This window comes from Meles meles, chromosome 2 (assembly GCF_922984935.1).
Source record: "Meles meles chromosome 2, mMelMel3.1 paternal haplotype, whole genome shotgun sequence".
NCBI classification, from domain to species: domain Eukaryota; kingdom Metazoa; phylum Chordata; class Mammalia; order Carnivora; family Mustelidae; genus Meles; species Meles meles.
Window position 1 is genome coordinate 183,025,853 of NC_060067.1, and position 19,719 is coordinate 183,045,571.

General features: G+C 41.5%; 1 pseudogene; it reads left to right on the top strand.

Moving 5' to 3' along the window:
• The first annotated feature begins 10,026 nt into the window (after nucleotides 1–10,026).
• LOC123936957 lies at nucleotides 10,027–10,482 on the top strand (annotated as a pseudogene).
• Nucleotides 10,483–19,719: the final 9,237 nt, after the last annotated feature.

The following is a 19,719-nucleotide window of genomic DNA, read 5'->3' on the forward strand; positions in this document are numbered from 1 at the left end:
TCCTGGGCAAAGTGAGACATGGGAGGGCCGAGAGGGAGCAGGGAAAGCTCTTTGTTTTTGAATTTGGGTTTTTGGTTCAAAGCTCTGCTTGACTGCCATGGATGATGGCCCTTAATCCCAATGGCTCCCGAAAATGAAAGACTAGAGGAGTGGTAGAGAGAATGGGAGTTTAGTTTCTGCAGTGAGGGGAGCCATACCAGTTAGTGGCAGCTAGTTTGCTGGTAAGAGAAATCTGAAATGATAATAGCTTCAGTAAGAAAGAGGTTCATTTTCTCTCAAGGAAGAGGCACAATTAGGCAGTCCTGGGCTGTTGTGACGGTGCCATGATGACTTCAATGTTCCAGGCTGTTCTATTTTTAACTTTTCCATCCTTAGCAACTCGTGCTCATCCTAAGAGTTACTGCAGATCTACAGAAAACGCTGGTGAAGCTCCATGTTCTGCTCAGAAAAGAAGGGAGAGGACCAAAGGAACCTCCAAGCAGCTATATCCAATGCACTCTACTAGCTTCTCCTTGGCTACCTTGAGAGGGAAAAGTGGCTGAATTTTTTTTCTGCCCCTAATAATGTGCAAGTTCTATCTGGTAAGAAGATGACTTAATGGAAATTAGGTAGAAAACTAGCAGAAGCTGGTACTGGGGGTTCTAAAAAAAAAAAAAAGCTTCAGGTTTTTGTTTTTTTTTAAATATTTTATTTATTTGAGAGAGAGAGAGAGTGGGTGTGTGAGAGTGTACCTGAGTGCGTGCATGGTGGGGGAGAGGCAGAGGGAGAAGCAGACTCCCTGCTCAGCAGGGAGTCCTACACTAGCTCAATCCCAGCACTTTGAGATCATGACCCAAGCCAAAGGCAGTCACTTAACCAACCGGGCCACCCAGGCGCCTCCAAAACTTGAGCTTTTAAAAACATTCAAATGCTTGGGCCCTCTAGGTTCATGCCACTGGCCGAAGCCCCTCTAGCGTTCTCTGGCTGTCCTCACCCACCACACTGAATCAGTTGCCAAGACCTGCCCATTGTAATTCCCTGCATCTAACTTGAAGCCATAGCCTCACCTTCCCTCTTGCCACCACTCCCCTCGTCCGGCCCCACCCTTCCCAGAGTGACTACTGCAACCAGCTCCTGGAGATTTGGTCGGACAGTATCTGGAAAGCACTTGCACAGTATCTGGCTCGCGGTAAGCACTCAACGCCTGTTAACACTTGTTACTATCGTGCTTTAAAAAATTTCAGTTTGTATGCTGTACCAGAGCAATTGGTTTAAATAGCTGATTCTTTTACTATTGGGTGGCTAAGGGCAGGGCCCGCTCTAGCTCATCTTTTCTTCTCCAGCACCTAACACAATCAGTAGTGCACAGTAGGTTCTAGAAGGCATGAGCACTGATATTTCTGTAGGACTGATACCCTGCAGACAGCAGAGCAGATTCATGGAACTCCACAGATCACGCACACGGATGGATCTGTTATTTCTACTTATTAGTCTGCTGTCAGCAGCAGACCAAGTGTCTCTACTTCTCATATCTTTTTCTCCAAGCTTAGACTTTATTCCCATTTCAGGCTCCTGATACGTCCCCTTTGAATTTTTTTCTAATCCTATAGGAGTCTATCTTTCTTCCTATCTAGCTAGCTATAGTTATATATATAGATAGATATATATCTATATATATACATGATATTATATTCTGTGATGTATATTATATATTTTCCAGAAGTGGTATTTTTATATAAGAACATCTATAAATTATAGGATATATATATATTCCTCTTCATCTTCATATTCCTTTATTTTTCCATGTTTCCTTTATATTTCCATATTTATACAAAAGCCTACTTGGCAATAATAGTAATAATGATGATAATAGTTAATATTTTTAGCCCTTGAATTGCACCAGAGACTTCTCACAGCTCTGTGAGGCAGTCAAGTTTTCCATCTCCATGTTCCAGAAGCACAGAGATGTCTCTGGCTTGTAAGTGGGAAAGTAGATGTTGACTTGGATATTGTTTGAATCTCAGTCTCGCAATTTTTCCCCCTTCAGACTTCGATTCCTCCACCCCCCTGTATTTCCAAGTATGCCAAACTTTCCACAGTATAGTGTGTCTTAATTTATAAATCACTGGCACATACATTATTTTACTTATCTTCATAACAATTCTCAGAGGTGAGTGAGGAAGATTTTGTGACTTGCACTTCACAAATGGGAAAAATGATACTCATAGACATCGCTATTCAGATGTATAGGGTATTAATTCTGGCCACGTATAGTAAAGAATATCTAGTCCAGCCCACTGGAGAGAAGGACATGGAGCCTCAGAGAAGTCACTGGCTTTCCCTGGTTCCCCCCAGCTCATTGCTATACCTATAGCCTGTCTCTGAATTCATTGTAGCCCCATGATGTGGTAGATATATTGACTTCGGAGCCAGTGATTGCATTTCTCAGAGCTACAGTTTACTCATTTATAAAATTATAAAATGGGGGATTTTATTAAGACTGCTGTGAAAAATAAATGCAATTAATATGGAGCGGCCCTAACACAACCCAGGTACCTGGTAAGTATCTACCAGATGCCAGCGATTTGGCTTCCTCCTTTCTTTCTAAGGTTGTTGTGAGGTTGCAATAGAGCAACTTGCTTTTCCACGTCATGGAGTGTCTCCCATACCACCGAGCTATGAAACCGGAACTCCCCATCCTCTCCTCTCCCATGGCGGGTCTCAACTCGGGCCCCCTGCCCTCTGGGTCACCGCATCCCTTCCTCGCCTGCAATCCTCTGGGGACACAGACCAACCTCTAGGCTCCATCAGGTCACTTTTGCTTTTGCCAGGTTCCATTTCCAGCCCAACTCTCCGGTCCATCACCTCCACTCACTCTCTCACCGCTATTTTTTTACTCCCTTGCTGGCTTTGCTCCTCCGAGCCCCCATCCCAAATGCCGCCGGAGAGTCTCAGTTCCCTGCCCTGTTGCCTCAGACCTTCCTGGGCCCACCGCAGCACCTCTGCCCTCCCCCATTCTAGGAGCAGGGGCTGCCATTCTAGCCCAGGGCCCTCCCTGTTCACCTCCTTCCTCCAACCCCTCCCCTGCCCTCTCACCTACCTCTTTCTGCAGAATACAGGGCGCTCCATTCTGCAGAGAAAACAAAACTTGTCCGGACGCCTCATGGCTAACATCCGCTGAGAGCTGACTGTATGCCAGGCAGTGTGCGAGGCTTTAATTCTCGTCTCATCCCACCTTCCGTGGAGCTTCCTGCGGTAGACGCGGTTATGACCGGCCCACTTTGCAGCAGAAGCCCCCTCCCCACCCGGGAAGCCCAGAGAGGTTGGCTGATTTACCGGGGGGGGGACGCAGACCCTCACTGCGTGGCTCCGGAACTGACCTTTAAAGCACCAGACAACAAATTCTCCAAGTTTCTCCTCTGTAGACCACAGGCTTAATCTTCATTAATTTTTAAAAATTGGGTTTAACATTTTTTTTTTCTCAGAGCTATTCCTGCACATAATTTAGAAAGAAAAACAGGTATGTAAAACTAACAAAAACCAGAAACCGCCTCCCAAAACAAAAACTACCCAGCAGCCCCTGACCTTCGCATCCTTCATTCCCTCTTCTCTCCAGAAGCAACCACTTTTAGTTATCGCTTTGGGCACTTCTATGCATATTTCTAAATATCATGCCTATGTTGCTACTTACTGATCTGTCCGTGTTAGCCACATTCTGTTGAGTTCCCACAACGAAGCACGAGGAATTAGCTATTATTTCCCAGAGCAACACCTGGGCCCCCCGAGCACATATGCCGCGTTGTCCTACCCCATTCAGCTACAGGTTATGTTCATTTATATATAATAAAATGTAAATGCCAATCACGACTAAGCCACAGGTGGCTTACAAATACTTTCCCTTTCCTGAATGCTGGGCTGTAAGATCTATCATTAAAGCCTAGTATTATGCGCTGCCTTGACATCTGGGGAAACCAGGAGGCGTCAGATGGCTTCACCGCATGCTCCCCCTTTCCCGCTTGGCTCTTCTGCCTAAGCTCCCCCAGCTAAATAACTCTCCTTATCAAGGGGACCAGGTGCTGCTCCTGCTTATCCCTGAGTAATGAATTTCAGTGCCCTGCTAGCCCTCGGAATTATTAAAAAAAACGCCGAACACATCATCTTGTGGGGAAGGAGGGGTCCCGTTGCTCTCTTGATACTGCAAAGAAGGCCTCCCACGTCCCTGCCGATTCATTCCATCCCAGAGCGCAGCCTCTGTGTGGGCCTGCCTGTCAGGGCGGTCCGCCTCCCCCAGGGTGTGTTTGATATTAATAAACTGCTGTCTGTCTCACTGCCCGGTGTCCGGGGTGGTGTGTTCAGCCATCCCATAACCCTAGGATGGGAACTCATCCTCACCCAAGAGATAAATGGGAGGCAATTAAAACACACATCTCTTTGTGTTTTTAGGACTGATAACCTTCTGGGTTTCCCCCAGGCCCTTCCCAGTGATGTAAATTTCCTCTCCATCCCTTCAAGCCTTCATGTTCATTTCCTCTGCTTGCCAAAGTCTCTTCATGGAGCCCCTGCCCTGTTCCAGTCTGGCTGGGCGCATTACTCTGTGGGCTCAGCAACCATCATCTTTTTGAGATTTTGCATGTCTGAGAATGTTGTTATTCTCACATGTACTTGGTAGGTTAGCCAGGTTTCGAATTCTTGGCTGGAAATGATTTTTCCTTCGAATTTGGAAGCCACTTTCCGTGTCTTTCTGTTTCCAACATTGCTGTTGAAAAGTCCAAAACCACTCAAAACCCTAATCCTTCTTATGTGACCTGTTTTTCCTTTGCATTGTGGAAAAAAAAAATCCTTTCTCTCCCTCATCTCCCCCTCGTTCTTTGAATTTACCAATGAAATGTACTGGTGTAGTTCTATTTTCATTCACTGAACTTGGCACTTGCTGGGTCTTTCTAATCTGGAAACTCATATCCTTCAGCTCTGGGGAAATTTTCTTGTCTTATTCATTTGATTTTCTCCATTCCATTTGCTTTCTTTATTCTCCCTTTCTGGAACTCTTTTTATATAGATATTGGCTCTTTTAAATTGTTCTCTTATTTTTTCTTTTCTTTCATGTTGTCTCTGTTCTTCTAAGATTTCCTCTGATTTCTAGATTTCTTCACATTCTCTTCCAATCCTTCTATTGAGTTTTCCATTCTGATTGGTATAATTTAAATTTTAAATTTGTTTTCCAGTGTTCTTTTTGGGCATCTCTGTGATGCTGGTTGGATTTTATTGATAGTGGGCTTCACTGTCTGGTGATTTGGCTGGCTGTTTTCTTTTCTTTTTCTTTTTTTTTTTTTAAGATTTTATTTATTTATTTGACAGAGAGAGAGATCACAAGTAGGCAGAGAGGCAGGCAGAGAGAGAGAGGAGGAAGCAGGCTCCCTGCAGAGCAGAGAGCCCGATGTGAGGCTCAATCCCAGGACCCTGAGATCATGACCTGAGCCGAAGGCAGCGGCTTAATCCACTGAGCCACCCAGGTGCCCCGTGGCTGTTTTCTTGCAGAATCCCTAGTGTCAGTATTTCTGTTTTTTTCTTGTGGGTGGGCCAGAATTCCCAGGGAAAGCTCTTCCAGACTCTTGCCTGGAGGAATGCCCTGTGCTGCCAGCATTCTGCAATAGAGTGCCTCCAACTCTTGAATCTTCTGCAGTAGGGGAGATGTACATTGGGTTACTTTCTAGCTTTCTCTACTTTCCCAGGTTGGCTAAGCCAGTTCCCACTCACCCATCCCTTTTTCAATTTTTAAAACTACACTGCTGATGTTTACATTCCTTTTGCATTTTTATACTTTCCATGTATTAATTAGCTTTACTGCTATCTAAATAGGATTTGGGAAAGAATTTGAGGCTAATGCATGTGTTTAATTCTTGTCCCTTTATTTCTATTTCTACCATCCTTTCCTCATTTCCTCTTATTTTAGCTAAAGTCTTTTTGAGTCTAAGGCTCTTCACTGAAATTTGAATTCAATGTCTTACTGTCTCTCTAGAGTTAGTGCTTCAATAGTCAGCCGTCCCTGTCTTGTACTTTTGAATCTGTATTGGCTTTTTCTGTCAGCTGTAAACACACTGACATAAGTCCATCTCTAGACATCCTTTTGAACTGATATCTTCATCGTATGTTTCCAACCATATTTCTGCTTCCTTTTAGAGTCAAGTTTTTTGAAAGCAGCCTTTGTGCTTTTTTCCTTTTTAAGATTTATTTATTTAATTTTAGAGAGAAAGAGAGAGTGTGTAAGTGAGTGGGGGAGGACCAGACGAAGAAGGAGAGAATCCTCAAGCAGACTCCCTGCTGAGTGTGGAGCCTGAAGTGGGGCTCAATCCCAGGGCCTTGAGATCACAACCTGAGCCAAAATCAAGAACTGGATGACTAACTGAGCCACTCAGACACCCCTCCTCCATGCTTTCTATTTCTGTTTCCTCTGAGCCCATGTACAACTCTATCCATGGAAAAAGACTTCTAGTAAAATCATCAAATGACTTCCATATTGCCGAACTCATAGATACTTCCTTGCTATGAGTTTAAGGCTCTGTGGTGCTCTTGGCTACATTGACCTTTTTTTCCCCTCTATCTCTCTTTTAAAAGATTTTATTTACTTATTTAAGAGAGAGAGAGAGAGAGAGCAAGAACGGGGGTGGGGGGGGTGGGGGAGGGAGAAGCAGACTTCTGCTGAGCAGGGAGCCCAATATAGGGCTGGAGATCACAGGACCCCAAGATCACAACCTGAGCCTAATGCAGACACCCAACCTACTCAGCCAGCCAGGTGCCCCTTGACCTTTCTTTTTTTCTTACTAGTTTTTATTTTAGTATTAAAAGTAATACATATTCATATGTAAAACTTAGAAAATAGGCAAAACATAGGAAGGAAAAAGGAAATCCAATCCCTAAATCTACCAAATAGAGATAACTCCTATTCACCTTAGAATCTATCCTCCCAACTTTTGTTCAGAATATGTTATTTGCCTAACTGAGTGTGTGTGTGTATATATATATATATATATGCCACAAACTTAACATTTTCAAAGAGTTCTTCAGAAAATTGGTTACTTTTACATTTTCTATCTCAATCAGTGATACAGCCAGAAGCCCATGTGACGTCCTCACCTTCTCCCTCTCCCTCACCTCCTGCAGTGAGTGAGTCACACAGTGTTTGAATTCTACCTCGAAGAGTTTAGCCACCTACCTCTTCCATCTTAACATCATCACTTTAGGTTAGGATCTCACCCTGTGTGCCTGAATGATTGCATTAACCACCTAATTAATAGCCTTGCCTGTCTTAAACTATTATTCAGAATGCTGTCAGAATGACTGCTATAAAATGCTTGCCCTATCGTGTCATTCATGTCCGTAAAAATCCTTTGACAGTTCTCCACAGCCTGATGAATAAAGTTCACATTCTTTAGCCTAGGATTCATGGCTTTTGTGTGTCTTTTGGAAGTGTCCTCTTTCCCTAGCTTTATTTGTTCCTTTTCCCCAATTTTCTCTGGTATGGAAACAGTGGGTCATGCTATTTCTTTCTGTTAAAGCTTTCTTCATTCTCTTCTCTTTTTCCCCTTCTTGTCTAACTTCTACAACATGGTTCAAACATATGCGCATCACTTCTTCAAAGAGATCCTCTTTTATCTCTTAACCTAGTTTAGAATTTTCTTCTCTGTGCTTCCGTATTACCACCTGAAGACAGCTATCCCACACTAAAATGACTTGCTTTGCTGCTGTTTCTACTAAAATATATACATCTTCAGAGTTATGACTATACCTTGTTTGACCTTCTTTTCCTAATGCCTTATCTAGTGCTTGACAAAAGGTGAGATGGCAATGTAAAAGGAATAGTTTTCCATTCTGATTTTCATATGGGTAGTCTGTTTTCAAGGACAGCCTTTTTTACTTTACAATGCCCTTAGGAATCTGTGAGGAGAGACTTTATGTGGGTAGGTGGGAAGAAAAGAAGGGGTATAGAATTTAAGATTATCACAAAGGATTATTCTAAATTATCCTCAGGTTTGACATCCTGGTTTTTAGGATAGACCTAGAATGCAACCAAAGTGTAGAAGTAGGAAGAGATGGGACGTTACCTCATTTGAAAGTCTAATACAATGTCTTGAATGTTTCCAACGGGAAATCATTACAGAATAATATCATTAAAATACTTTAATAGATAATTGTCTGTTAGTGTTTGTGTGTGTGTTTACTTGCCAAATTACATGGTAGGATAATGAGAAAAACCCTATCACTTAAAATTACACACTCAAAAAATACTGAATTCTAAAAAATCATGTATGAATTGTCTTACTAATAGTTGAGTTGTCATTAATTTTCCAGGTAAACATTTTTTCATTACAAGGTAAGACTCCTTCCTTTCCTTCCCATGATGCTCCTCTCTCAGTTCACTTAGATAATAAAGCATTTCACACTCAGACTACACTTTCTTCAGTTGTGTTACCTCAAGATGAAAGGTACTTGGCTTCAGAAGCAAGCCATCACATTGGTCCTGAACATGATACCCTATTTATTTTCTTGGCTTTATTTTTTAGAGCAGTTTTAGGTTCGTAGAAAAATTGAGTGAAAGGTACAGACATTTCTTATATGCCCCTTGGTCCTACACACGCATGCCCTCCATTATCAACCTCCTCCTCCAGGGTGTGCATTTTTTACAACTGAAGCTACATTGACAGATCGCAATCACCCTAGGTCCACAGTTCATGTTAGGGTTCACTCCTCGTGTTGTACTTTCAATGGGTTTGAACAAATGTATGACGACACGTATCCCTCGTTATAGCATCGTACAGAATAGTTTCACCTTCCTAATAATCCTGTCTTCCATATATTTATGCCTCCCTTACAAACCCTTGCAACCAGTGATCATTTTACTGTCTACATAGTTTCGCCTTTTCCAGAATGTTACATAGTTAGAATCATACAGTATGAACCCTTTCAGGTCTGTGTCTCTCACTTAGTAACATGTATTTAAGGTTCCTTCATGTCTTTTCATGGCTTGTAACTCGTTCCCTTCTAGTGCTGAATAATATTATGTTGTCAGGACGTGCCACAGTTTACTTACCACTCACCTACCGAAGGACGTCTTCACTGTTTCCATGGTTTAGCAATTATGAATAAAGCTGCTAACCATGTTCAGATTTTTGTGCGGACATAGGTTTTCATTTATTCTGGGTAAATATCAAGGAGCATGATTTCTGGATCATATGGTAACAGTATGTTCAGTTTTGTAAGAAACGGCCCAATTGTCTTCTTACCAGCAGTGAATGAGAGTTCCTGTTTCTCCGTGTCCTTGCCAGCATTTGGTGTTGTAAGAGTTTTAGATTTTGGCCTCTCTAGTAGGTGTGTACTGATATCACTGTTGCCTTAGTTTACATTTCCATAATTTTTTTTCTTTTTTTGGTCTTTCGAGTAAGTCATTTAATGTTAGAGACAAAAAAGATCCTAGATACGAATCTAATCCAGAGAGTGTCAGGAAGTGGTGGAAATGAAGTTGGGGATGATTTCTATCAAAAGCATCTCCAGAACTTTAAAAAAAACCATCTACCCCAGTTTCTTAGTTTCCTCCCTCCTAAACTCTTAACATTCTTGGAAGCTTGGTGTCAGGCATGAGTGTTAAACCCATATACCTTGCCTTCCAAGTGGTCATAATATCTTCCATCCCTCTGAGGTGACAACTATTGATTTCATGTAGCTTTTATTTTCCAGGAAACTGAAGCTCAGATGGTTCAAGTTTCAGTGTCTTTCCTGAGTCGTGGAACTAGTTAATGGCAAAAGCAATGCTAGAACCTCTGTCTCTTGCTCTTGGCAAAGGACTTCTACTCGGTTTCTTGATCTAGTTTCAGAACGACCCCCTCAAGAGGAAGCCGGTGTCCAACCTGTCAGTAGCCAGCGGGGCTTCCCAGGAGGACAGCCCAGCTCTTCTTGTGAGCTGTCCCCGGGGCCTGGTGGGGAAGGGGGGTCGGGGCGATGGGGGAGGGGTGGCAGCCAGGCAGGTCTCCCCTGGCTGCCCAAGGGCGTGGCTGCATGAAGCTGTTAGGTCTCCAAATCCTGCACAAAGAGAAGCCCAAGGCGGTGCTGTTCAAAGCCATGGACGACATGTCCTCCATCAGCTTCTTCCAGAGGTTCAATGCTCAGGAGACTATCTGTGCCCTCTATGTGTGGCACGACAGTCTTGCAGAAATGGTCGTAATGGACAGTGAATATCCATCCCAGGGGGCTGTGGCCTTGCCAGAGAAGGTACTAGATGAATTCTCCAAGCAGGTCGACAAGGCAGAGTGGCCAGTCGGATCCCCTGCTACCGTACTAGATGGCCACCTCAGGAGATCCCAGAACCTTGGAGAAACTGACCCCATGTCCAAGGCATGGGCTGAGCTAGAGGCGACCAAAATCGCTCTACACAACACCACGGAGCCTCTGTTAGAGTGAGGGGAGAAGCCAGATGACCTGGTGTCCAAACTCGGAGTGCTGGAAATAGTCTGAAGCCCAGAAACAGCCTGGAAACAGGACTTGTGCTGTGCAACCACATGAAGGCAGCCGGCGGAGGCCCTGTGCTGAAACACCACGGTCATTCCCATCAGAACCACAGCCCCTGGGGAAGCGGAGCCACGTGGAGAGACCCTGTGTGGGCTCACTCGCATCTCCCACTTTGGAGCTCCCTGGAGGAATTAAGCAGCCGTGGAAGGGCCCTGGGGCTGCGGCACTGGCAAATCTACACGTCCAGTAATTTTTGAAAAGATCATTTGGGGTCCCCAAAGGTGTAGTATTGGGCCCAACAAAGCCATAAGCTCTGAGTGACTCACAGTAAACAAAAACAACCTCTTTAGATCTGAAGAATCTAGAGGAACCCTGACCCTGACAGTTGCGACCAAGCAGCTCTAAGGGAACCGCAATATCCTTCTGCTGGGCGAACTGTCCAGCCTCTCCTCCCCAACAGTGGGCATGGTAAGTGCCATTGGGATCACAGGCTGTGTAGCCTTTGTTTCTCCCAGGAAGCAAGGGGCACAGAACTGCAGAGAGATAGCCGGGGAGAGCATGCCCTTGTAAAAGGAGAAGATGGAAGGGATGTGGCCACGTGGAAGCTAAGTGGCCAGACTACATTCAGCCTGGGATAAAAGGCATTTAGGAATGGCTTTGTCAAGTGCTGCAAATAAAAGACAACTGTAGTCGGTAGGGAGGGTGGGGCCGGCGGGCTGGGCTGGAAGACAGCAGCTGCGCTTTGTACCAGGACCCGGGAAAGCAGACTTGAAACCTCACCCTAGATGCGTCCTCCCCACCGCCCTGCCCAGATTCACTAATCCATATCCACACACCATAGAAGATGTCTTTACTCTGGGCTAAAAATTAATAAAGCAATAAGTGACTGCACAGGGAGTACGTTCTAGAGTCGGCTCTAGCAAGCTAGGAAAACAACAGATGGTTGAAAGTTTGCTTATCCTGCTTGCAAACCGCGCGAAGGAGGGCGGCGAAGCTGTCATTTGATTTTTAGGAGTTTGTTTTGAACAACTTGGATTCAATTCAAATGGAATTTCAAGTTGTGTGGATTTGCAAGTATATTACTGGACTTTTTCTCATTATTCGAGCATCAAGACAGCTAGCTCTTGAATTCCTTGGAAAGATCACATCTGAAATTAGGTGGCAGGACAGACCCTGAGGCGACACAGGTCGGCCTTACTTGCTGTCCTCCTCCACCTCCCAGGTTTAATGGAGTCCCATTGTTTTTTGTTTGTTTGTTTGTTTTGTTTTGTTTTTGTTTTTGTTTTTTTTTTTGTGGTAACTCCATTGATTTTCTCCTTCCCCATCACTCCAAATGGTTATTTGGAAAATAACCATTTTCCAAACTTAATGCCTAAACAGAAGAATGACGAGGGACCAGCTCTTTCCCCTCCAATTAAACCTTCCATTCAGATCATTCTCAGCTTCTCAAGGAGCACATCTTTCCTGTACTCAAAATCCTTCAATACTCCCCTTATTTGTATAATAAAATCACCTCACACCTGTCAGAATGACTAACATTAACACCCCAAGAAACAGAAAGTGTTGGCGAGGATGTGGAGAAAAAGGAACCCTCTTGCCCTACTGGTGGGAACAGAAACTGGGGCAGCCGCTGTGGAAAACAGTATGGAAATTCCTCAAAAAGTTAAAAATAGAACTACTTACGATCTAGTAATCATTCTACTGGGTATTTATCCAAAGAATACAAAAACACTAATTCAGAGGGATACGGGCCTCTCCCCGCGCTCCCCCCCCCAGCACTGTTTATTGCAGCATTATTTACAATAGCCCAACTATGGAAACATCCTGAGTGCTCATCAATTAATGAATGGATAAAAATGATGTGGTGTATATATACAATGGAATACCATTCAGCCATAACAGAAGAACGAAATCTTGCCGTTTGCAACAACATGGATGGAACTAGAGAGTATAATGTTAAGCAAAATAAGTCAGTCAGAGAAAGACAAATACTGTATGATCTCATACGTGGAATTCACGAAACTAAACAAGTGAGCAAAGGAAAAAAAAAGTGAGAGAGAGAGAGAGAGAGACAAACCAAGAACCAGGCTCTGGACTATAGAAAACAAAATGATGGTTACCAGAGGGGAGATGGCGTGAGGGTTGGGGGAAATAGGGGATAGGGATAAAGGATATATTTATCATGATGAAATAAAATAAAATTAAAAAAAAAAAATCCAAATCTGTCCCAGCCTCTGCCTCTCCCTCTACATTGTGAGCTCCTTGAAAAGGGCAGTGAGCGAAGGATAATATGAAAGGACAATGGAGAAAAATAGGATTAAGACTAGGAGCAGACGAGATTATAATAGAGCCAAGAGAGCTTCAAATATCACCGCATTGGTATCTACTGGTGATTACAATTCATTTTATATACATAATCCAGTATTTATAGGGCTTATACATGTTCGCTAACACTAAGGTTATATCTGTAACCAAATGTTCCACAACACACGTAAATATGTAATGCTCAGCTGAAGGTTATGTCCAGGAAAAATAGTCAGATGTTATCCGAAATAGGGATATAAAAAATTAAATCTGTTAAAAATCCCCAGAAAGCTGTCCAAAGGATTCTATGTAGTCACTGACTTTTAATCCTTGGAGAAAGAGTGGAAGAATAAAATCAGACCGGATTTGGTAGAATGGGCTTTCACTTCCAGATACTCAGAATGTCTTGTCATCTGTTTAAGTTCCTTATTTAAAAAGAAAGAGAAATTTTTACTTACCACTTCTCAATATTTATTTATGCAGATGAGACATGAGTCACAAGGATGTAGAGATGAGCCCTGATTTATGACAACATCAGGAAAATGGCTAAAAATAAGTGTGTCTTAGGATGATTCAAAGTGCAATAAGGGAATTTCCAATGATTTGGTAACAAATGTAGCAGCCCAACTCCATTTATTTTTCCAGCAAATAGTCCCAAGTAGCATGAAAAATGACAGCTGCATAATCGGAAAAGCTAATTTTTTCATGTTAGTTGACTCAACCTTTTGTGTCACGAAAAAAAAAAGAGAGAAAAGGAAAAGAAAGAGAGGGTGTGAGTAATAGATCAAGTTTGTCTTTTTACAACTTGGGAAATACAATTTCCAATCATCTATCAGTAGCCTAATGTTAATGTTCTAGCCATTAAGCCTAATGGCATAGAAATGATAGAGTAAGCAATAGGACGAGGCTAGGATTTTGGTGGGCTAGTAGCTACGTGAAAGTCACAAGTGCAGAACCCTAGAATTGAAAACAACATGAGATATCACTGGACTCAGCCTCCTGCCCTGAGCAAGGATTGTCTCCAAAACATTGCTCTCAGAAGCAGAATCCAGCTTGTTAAATACTTCTAGCAATGGGAATCTCACCACCTGTGTTTTAATTTCCTAGAGCCGCTGTAACAAATTTCCACATGTGTAGTGACTTAAAAACCACTAATTTATTATCTCATAGTTCTGGAGGCCAGAAACTTGCAGGTGTTCAGCAAAACTGTTCTCTCTACAGAGACTCTAGGGGAGAAGCCATTCCTTGCCTCTGCTAGTTTCTGGTGGGTGCTGGCTTCCTTGGCTTGTGGCCACATCACCCCAATCTCTGCCTCCGCTTTCACATCATCATTCCCTCTCTGTGTCTCTTAAAAGGACACTTGTAATTATATTCAGGAATCAACCAGAGAATTCAGAACAAACTCCTTATCTCAAGATCTCTAACTTAAGGACATCTTCAAAGACCCTTTTTCCAAAGAAGGGGACAAATTCACAGATTCTGGTGGTTAGGACATGGCCCTATCTTTTGGGGGACCATCATTCAGCCTACTATACAACCTCCAAAAACAATCCCTTTATTTTTGGTCAGTTCTTATTAGCGTGGACTTCTGTTGTTTTGAACAGTATCTACACACCTTTACTACCGGGAAGTAGTTCCAAGGTAGATGTGAGGTAAGGCTCTGTCTCCTACTATTGAGCTGAAATGCGGAAATTCTTCTCTTCTTAGACCCTGGACTCTAGGGCAAGACTGCGTGCATAAGCAGAGCCAGTCAGATGCCTACATACTGTTCCTGCCAAGCTCTTCGTTCTGCCTTCAGCCATGACCCAACCTTCACTCACACCTGGTTACTCCCACTTCTAGGTCTCTACTCTTTTGAGACACTGCTTCAAGAATACCTTTTTCTCTTCTTCTTATCCTCCTCCTTCCTCTTCAAGTAGGCTCCATGCCCTGTGGAGCCCAACATGGGTCTTGAACTCACGACTCTGAGACTAAGACCCTAACTGAGGTAAGAGTCGATGCTTAACCAACTGAGCTACCCAGGCACCCTGCCTTCTCTCTTCTTTAGACCTATAAATTAGACCTGTATTACTACCCCACCCACTGCTTCCCAAATACTGATCATGCCTTTCGGACAACTGCCACTTTTTGCATTTGGACCACATGCATTTGATTACAGTCAACCTGGAACTTTAGAGTAGGCTGTCTAGGATATTTTTCCTAAATTGATTTATTTGCAGGCCTTACCTTCCCAACAAAATAGTAGACTCCTAGAGGGTAGGCTTTCTTATTTCTTTAGCATAATGGCTCAGAAGTGCTTAGTGGGCACAATAGACATTAAGTTTTTCCTGTTTTTGAGAAACCTGATAATACATGACTTAAAGACATTTGTAATTTTCTGAAGCAGGACTTTTATAATGATAAAAGTTATATAAGCTCTTGAAAAATAAATTTCCTTGAATTATTCCATCTTCCAATCCTGATTGATTTTAAGATTTTTAAAATGTAGTTATTTGTTAGAGAGACGAAGAGAGAGAGAGAGAGCACTCAAGCAAGGGGAGTGGCAGGCAGAGAGAGAAGCAGTCTCCCTGCTGAGCAGGGAGCCCAACGCAGGACTCTATTCCAGGACCCTGGGGTCATGACCCGAGCCGAAGGCAGACACTCAACCCACTGAGCCACCAGGTGTCCCCTACTTGATTTTAATTTTACCAAAATTAAGGGTTTCATGTATAATCTTTCAGAAAATTGATTTCAAACCCAAGCACAGTGGCTTTTTAAATAAATACAAAAAAAAATGTGCATTCGAAATATTCTTTTACAAGTACTGCCAAATTATGTCTTGAAAAGTTTGTAGGGACTAAGAATTTGAGTTTTTAAAGACTGTAAGTTTGGTGGGCAGGGATGAGTCACTTAACCAATGACAAGAACCAGCCTCACTTTCACATTCCAGGGAGGCTGGGGACTCTGCACCCATACAATTATAGACCACGAAGTATGCATTTATATTTGGGAGAGTTTCTCAGAAAAGAGGACAATGCTGTTGCTGATGATAGCAATGGAGGAAAAAATAAATACGTCTTAAAAAGTGCTGGTTTTGGTCAGAAAGTAAAAGGCTTTTTTTTGTTTTTGTTTTTGTTTTTGTGAGAAAGAGAAATAGAATGTGATAATCTGTTTACAAATCTCAAAAGCCTCCTGATGGGGATGTTAAGTGTCTTCTGTCTTCAAGTGAATGGAATTTAACTTAGTGACAAGGGAAAAACATGAACATAGCATGTTGTTCCATGAATCACTGATAAAGTACTGACTATTAAGATTAAATAAATGTACATATACATATAAAGTATATTCTTTCCCATAATTCAGCTGTGCCGGAAGTATAACATTTATGACTAAATTGCACAGCTTCTAATATTCATCCTGAACCCATTTATCATTTTTAAATGTATCTATTATTTGCATGATATTTGTTGTTAAAAGTCAAACAAAACTGAAATATATAACAAATAACTGTAAGGTCCTCTGATATTTCGCCCATCTAAGAAAATGGATACTAATATTCTGGTGTCTCTAGAGTTTGTGACATGCTTTTCATGTCATAGAATATTTACTTAGTGGTTAAATCCATAACTTTTATAAATTACTTTTATGGGTTTAAAATTCTGATGAATCGGGAAATCACTTGTTTATTTTAGAATGAGGAAAGAAGTGGTTACTAAGTTAAATTTCTTTTAAATGGATAATCAAATACACTATTTGCTGAATAATACTTTTTTCTTCCTATTATTTTGCAATGTCACCATTACCACAAACTAAATTCCATATATGATCAATATAACTTTGGAGCTGGAAATAAGTTTTACAACAGTAACTTTTAATATCAAGAAATACTTGCCAATTTTTGAAAAAAATGACATTAAAGTGAATAAAGCAGAAAGTGAAAGTCTTCCATATAATCCTACTTCCCAAAGATTGATAGTGTTCACAGCTGCATATTCTGAAATTTTTTCCACACAATATGCACAATGTAAATGTAATCATATTATATCCTGATGTATAATTTTCCACTCAGCAATCTATTGTGGGTATTTTTCAAGTCAGTATAGATAGGTACATCATATACTTTTAACTGAATATGTCATTGTATAGCTATGGCAACATTTACTTATTCAATTTCTTTTTTTAAATGATTTTATTTATTTGAGAGAGTGAAAGAGCGACAGAGATAGCGAGAGAGCATGAGCAGGGAAGAGAGGGAGAAGCAGGTTCCCTGTTGAGTGGGGAGCCTGATGTGGGGCTCATTCCCAGGACCCTGGGATCATGACCTGAGCAGAAGGCAGATGCTTAACGGACTGAGCCACCAAGGCACCTCTACATATCCAATTTCTTATTGAAAGCATTTATGTTTTTTTCCCCCTAATTCCTAGTTGTTTCTACCAGTACCAAGGATACTCAAAGCTTTTCTATCATGTATTGTTGTATGCTCTATTTCTATACAATAAATTTCTAGAAGTAAGGTTTTGTGGTACAATTTTTAATATTGGCAGGTATTTCCATATTGTTTTCCCCAAAGTTTAGTTTTTGTTTGGTAGAGCAGTGAGCAGGAGCTCACTTACCCCTCCAATGCCCTGGACGTTTTTAGGGGACAAAGGAATGCCAAAGAGAGGTCAAGAAGATATAAAGACCAGGGTACCCGTGTGGCTCAGTTGGTTGAGCGTCTGCCTTTGGCTCAGGTCATGATCCCTTGGTCTAAGAATGGGGCCCAAGCCCAGCTCAGCGGGGAGCCTGCTTCACATCTCCCTCTGCCTCTCCACCCTGCTCCTGCTGTCTCTCTCTCAATCCGTCAATCAATCAATAAATCTTACAAAAGAAAAAGAAGATACAGAGACTAAGAGCAGAGCTGAGAAGGTGGGTTGAAAGTTGCAGCTTTCTCTCAGACTGCATAAACAAGAAAGATGGCGTTGGGAATAAAGGTATGTTAGATAAGAGAAGTAACCAATTTAACTCTCCCTCTCCGTAGAGCCTCCATTTTGGAGTCTTTCAAGTGAGTGAAACAGGAGAGTTACAATATTTATTGAGAGAGAACGTCTCTGAAAAACATCCACCTAATAACTGTCTGTTAAGAATCTCTTGATTTTTTCCCCCATAACTATGGAGGTCATTTGCTATCTTTAAGAAAGGATTAATAGAAATTAAAATAATAATGATAAACACACCAAAGGAAAAAATGACCACTTTTCTCAATGCAGAGGTAAAATGTCTTTCCAGTGTGTTTAAATGAAAGGAGTGTTCAGCATCAGGAAATGTTAGACTTCACTGGGTAAAATCTTATTATATAAATAAATGAGTACATCAAAATTATTATTTTACTTTTTGATAAGCCAATGACCATTCAACATTGTGAAATTATTTGATAGAAATATTTGAATTAAGACCCCATCATTCAAAGTTGTATTCAGTAACAACAGATTTTCATCTTCCTTCCTTTCTTTCTTTTCCCCTTCTGGCGGTACGGGGTTGGGGGGGGGTGTCGGTGGGGGCTGTTGTAGTGTGTGCTGTCTCCAAGGAACCTTAATGCAGATGTCCATAATGTTACGATGGCCCTTCCTACAAACAAAAAGATTGTGAGGGACTCTGGGGCTTATTTTGTAAATTGTTCCATGTAGAGATTTGCCTGTCCTGGCATCAAGCCCTGGATGGAAGCCAGAGAGAGGGTTATAGAAAGAGATTAAGGTGTCAGTGCCAGAGGCAGGAAAAGAATATTGGGCAATGTATTTGCCTGGTTCTACCACACACCTCATTTCCAGCCTGATTGTGAATATCTTACAGTGGGTAAAATGCCAGTAGCTGTTCTGTTATGGTGGTAGGTTTTTTAAGTGATTTAACCCCTACATTTTTCAAATTTTATGTAATGTCTTACTGTTTTTGTAACAAATATTTCTGAAACATTTTCTGGAAGATGTTTGGAGGCGCCAGTAGCATAAAATACATAAAGTATGTAATACATAAAGTAAGATATAATTTTATGTATATAGAAACAGATTAGTGTTTTTTGAGATTAAATACTAACACAATATTACCAATGATTGCTGGAAATTATTTTAATGATGTGAATATTTAAAAATTAATCCAAATCCAAATGTATAGCATAATCAATATATCCTAAATAATATTTATAGTAGAATTAATTTCATTGGAAGGATGGATTCAATTATTTAGGTCTAGGTTATTTTGAATGCCCTACACATTATACAATGCTAGGTAAAAAGGAAGAATTTTCTAACTAAGAGTATTATTTATGTATAAAATTATTCTCAGATAAGGCACACTTTCCCTTCAAGTTTATTTTGATAGCTCATTTTATGGATTTTTAGCAAAATTATTAAAAAAAGATTTAAAATCTTTCAATATTACGTATTTTAACTCTTAGAAAAACTTTTTTTTGTTTGTTTAGGATTAAAATTCATCTTCAGAAAGTAATAAATACTATAAGTAAACCTTGACCAATTAAGGAAGACTAAATGAGAAAGTCAAGGCATTCTAAGGGTAGGCTTTGTACATTACGAGGACCTCAGGGAACAGATATGAATTCCTGGTTGCAGGAAAACAAAACAGTGAAAATAGGGTCTCTATTTTACTGCTTTGGAGCTATGTGGTCCTAGAGCAGTGTTCCCCCTCCTATCTCATTCCTCCTTTCTCCTTTTCCTTCTCCCTCTTTTCTCTCTCCCTCCTGCCTTCCTTTCTTCCTTCCTTCCCTCTTCTTCTGTGACATTCTTCTCCATCAGCCCGCCCAACCCTTCCTTGACTCATGGGGCTTTACTGCTATTCCTCATTCAGACTACATTTAAAAGTCTATACCTCTAGCAAGAGTTTCCTGGTAGCACATGTCTGGTTTCCTGGGTTGTTTCCCTTCCTGTGTGCTCCCCCAAAGGAGGCCTATGACATCATGCTATAATTGCCTTT